Here is a 4,201-nt window from a genome sequence, read left to right as displayed (position 1 = left end):
TCGGCTTTGTCCCGTTGACAAATCCCAGTATACGACAAATAACAAACAACTTATAGACCGTAGTAACACTGCCCACTAGTTATATATTTATGGTCCATAGGAGCAGAACCGTAAGAGTTTGTAAAGTCGGTGATTGTATTTCAATTTAGCCAGCAGTGACGCAGTACTTATCAACTTTTAAGTGAGCAAATATAATTACTGAAACAATTTGATTTCATTGCTCGTGGGCTGTCAGCCGCGCACAGTTTATTTTTCCATTAACAAAAGTTAAGAGCCTTTAGACTTCCTGCTCTTTGTGCTGGTATTTATGGTAGTATCGTGCACTATGTTTGTTTTTATTCACATGCAAGCAGCTGGGCGGATGGTCTAATTAATTGCCGCCTTAAAGTTGGTTATCGCATATTGGGTTTTCTTACGGGCAAAAGACGTTAAATTTTTAAGAACCATGGTACCTTATTGAGAGCTTGACGTAGTGACTAAGCTACGAGGCGTGTCTAATCTCTGGTGATAAGGCCTTTATGTGTACCACTATGATCAGTATTCGGCGGATTATTCTGCCATAATTATTTTTAACTACCCCTACATTACACCGTTAGAGTGCTACTCGTTTCACTGTATCTCAGCTTGGCAGCTAAAATAAACTCAGTTTAAACTTCTCTCTTAATTGTTAGTCACCGAAGATCGGAATTTGGAACTGATACCGTAAGAATGGTCGCAGGGTCGAAGCAAAATTATATCAAAGGTCTGAGATTATGGACGAGTTCAGTTAAAATCGTCGCCTTACATTTTTGCGGCAAAGTTTGGGGCAGCAAAAGATGCGCATAATTAAATGAAGAGCTAAAAGCCTTTCAAAATCTTAACTGAAAGATAACTGTGCACGGCTGGGAGCCCAAGAGAAATGAAATCAACGTGTTTGACTAATCCCTCTACATTTAAACGCATGTTCACTATAATTGGGACTTGTTCATTCTCCTTGTGGACTCGAACTAAATCAACATTTAGCTTTGCACTGACACGATACCAAGTCCAAAAAAACTTCTCCTTCTTAATCTAAACTACCGGATAAAATTTTGCGTGTAGGAATGTCGCGGAAGACGTTGTCAATCTGATAAGGCCCTTGAGAATAATTCATTTCAGCGCTATTTTTATCACTAGGTGTGATGGTACAAGCACGCGTTAACAGTTTTCTTTTCTGCTACCTCAATATAATTGTCTTTGTAACTATAAACTGTGTTACACCTCTTTGGTTTTAGTTTAGTAGTTTTTGGGCTGAGCACAAAGAGCCAAGACATAAATTCAACACAAACGTAATATTAATATCGTGCTCTCTGCAGTTAAGTTAACTAGTAAGGCGTGTGGCTCTTCAGCGTTAGTCAATGTGACCCCCATAGATTGAAACTTGATAAAATGGCTCTACACGAGTGGCGAGTAATGTCAGCTTGGCAAAGAAAAGGGGCTTGAGGGGCTACAATCTGTACAGCGAGGTCACGAAACAACAATGGGAACAACACTAAGGCATTCCCTTTTTAGTTTGTTTCTCTTCCTAGAATTCGATTAAATCTCGAAACAAGTTTCTTCATTTTAAATTGCTAAGCGATTACAAATGTGTTTCGTTTCTTCCCAAAACATAGACTCAGTTGTGAGAACAAAATATTCATCTAAAGTCCTTCGGTAATCTCTGATTGGAGTATTGCACTAATATTATCCACTAACGTAGAGACCATTATTTGGTTATCGACTAACAAGCCTTCAAGGTCAACAAAGGTTGATATCCAGGGGACCGCAATTTAAGCTTACATCATTAAATAATTATCGTATTGCGCGGGAAAGATAACGAATTCTCACTTGCGTTTTCTATCGACTCGAACTAAATCAACATTTCGCTTTGCACTGACACGATACGAAGTCCAAAAAAACTTCTCCTTCTTAATCTAAACTGCCGGATATAATTTTGCGTGTAGGAATGTTTTGGAAGACGTTATCAATCTGATAAGGCCCTTAAGTATAATTTATTTCAGCGCTATCTTTTATTACTAGGTGTGATGGTACAAGCACGCGTTAATAGTTTTCTTTTCGGCTAACTCAATATAAGTGAGCACATAAAAGGGGAGGCGAGGGGTGGCTTTCTCAATTTGGGGCGCTGTTGTCAACTCGAGGCTTCAACCGATCGGGTTTTATTGTCCGGCCACAAGTGATCTCCCTAAGGTAAGCTGTTGTCGAATGCGTTAAAACGGCCGTCCTCTACCTCAGTGCCAACTTGCAAATAGTTTTGTGCTGTAAGAAATTGCTATCTGACGAAATCCTCTGCAATTTCCAGTGTTGATTCTTGATTCCAGCATGAACATTTAAACCTTACGATTGGCATGAAAATGTAATTGCTGCGTGTAGCCTGGTTCTTTGCGGAGTTATTGCAGACTATAATGTGGAAAAGTGAAAAGATGAAAGAATCGCACTCAGGGGTTTTCTCGGTCAAAGATGTCAGGTTCACAACTACCACTAGTCTGTCATCTCCTTAGCTCACTGAGACCCCTAGCAGCCAAATCCTAAACACTCTTCAAGTTTAAACTCCAGCAATTCCCACCATTTGCAACGCTTAGCATTGTCTGCGTTATTTAATTACAAGATCTAAAAAAAAGAAACATTTCAAAGCATGCAGCTCGGGTCTTGCAGAAAGCTATCATTGTAATTTTCGCCTCCCCCAATAAAATTCAATTAAATTTACTAGGTAATTAAGGATTACACGGCCGCGACAAAATCCCAAGAGTTGTTTTCGATTGCAGTGACACCAAACCATGGATGTTAAATTGAACGTGTGTCTTCTGCTGCTGTTGGTGGGAGCTTTGTGTGTGCAGGGATTCCGGCTGCGCCAAGAGTCTAAAAATGAGCCCAGCGTCGTGAAGCGTAAGTTTCCATGCCATTTCTAACTTCCCATTTGTTTTTCTAATTGCTTATTCCGGATTGTAACTTAGCATATGCATTTCATCTTACTCTCAAATAGGAAGCACTTGTGGTTTTGGCAATGGTGGCATCTGTGTATCAAACGCTTATGAATGTTACGAATTGGAGCCTCCGAGGAAGAATTGCGAGCATTCCTGCCATTATAGCCATTGCTGTTGGTATGAATCTTATTCAGTGATTATTTCTATGAAATACTCAGTTAATAGTTTGATATTTTTGCATTGGAGACAGGAAATGGGAATTTTTGAGCGGAGATACAGCTATATAATCATACTAGAACTACAAAATATTTTCATCAAAACGTAGCGTCCCCTTTTGGGGAAACTTTTCTGCAAACTGAGACCAGACCGTGAAGGAAAACTGACAGGGGGAGTTGGAAAGCGACATGCTTCGCAGTTGCAATTGGTGCTTAAGAATATCATGTATAAAATGAGTGGTCTTGCGTGGTATTTTAACTCATGCAAATTGGAATGCTTACCTCAAGCAACGATTGACAGCAAACATGAAGAGTGTACTAAGACACTGAGCTTCGTATTTAAATCCATTCTTGGAGCCTGATGCTATTATTATTGTTTACTCTCTTTTTCAGCCGATACTGATGAGCGACAAGAATGATGCCAGTTGTATCCTCCAGTGAACTGACTGATTAGAATAAAAATTGATAACCTGTAGTGCCAAAAAGTCTGTACGAAGCAAAATAAAAATAACCGATCAGCACAAAAAAACGGTATCCTGTGAGTCGTCTCGAACATGGGAGCTTTACCAGTTTAATCCATTGACACCTGAAACGTCCTAAATCGCCCGTACAGGACCATACGGCTTGTACCACTTGTGACTTTGACCAATGAAAGGGGTACCAATGAAAGGGGTTGAGGTAACCCGGTTGTGGCAAAGAAAAAGAACTTTCAAACTGTGCCTAAAGGAGACCGATTGCATAATTCTGACCCTAGCTATGCCCCGAATACCTTTGAATTTCAAGTCGCAAAATTGAAAGAAAATCTCCCCTTATAACCAACCCTCCAACACTTCTGGTCATAATTTTTGTGTCCACTCTCCGACACGCTCAGCTCAAGACTTCTACATCACCAACAAGGCGGGAGGAAAGCAAACAGAGGCACCAAAACGAAAAGAGTAGAAGCAACAGGGGTGGCACCGCAAAAAAGGACCCCAAAAGCCTGAAGGGTTGGGGGTTTTTCACGTCCAGAACGATCTCCAAAATTTTGCTTTCTGCATATGCCCGAAA

At 40.3% G+C, this 4,201-nt stretch overlaps 1 long non-coding RNA gene across 1 annotated transcript; it reads left to right on the top strand.

Annotated features, from left to right (window-relative positions):
- The first annotated feature begins 2,061 nt into the window (after positions 1–2,061).
- On the top strand, positions 2,062–3,683 carry LOC140937066 (uncharacterized). The gene is made up of 4 exons (XR_012165427.1): positions 2,062–2,205; positions 2,781–2,901; positions 2,999–3,116; positions 3,548–3,683. It is a non-coding gene; the product is annotated as an uncharacterized lncRNA (long non-coding RNA).
- Positions 3,684–4,201: the final 518 nt, after the last annotated feature.

The sequence above is a fragment of the Porites lutea genome, chromosome 1, assembly GCF_958299795.1.
Source record: "Porites lutea chromosome 1, jaPorLute2.1, whole genome shotgun sequence".
NCBI classification, from domain to species: domain Eukaryota; kingdom Metazoa; phylum Cnidaria; class Anthozoa; order Scleractinia; family Poritidae; genus Porites; species Porites lutea.
This window is presented reverse-complemented; position numbering and strand designations above follow the sequence as displayed.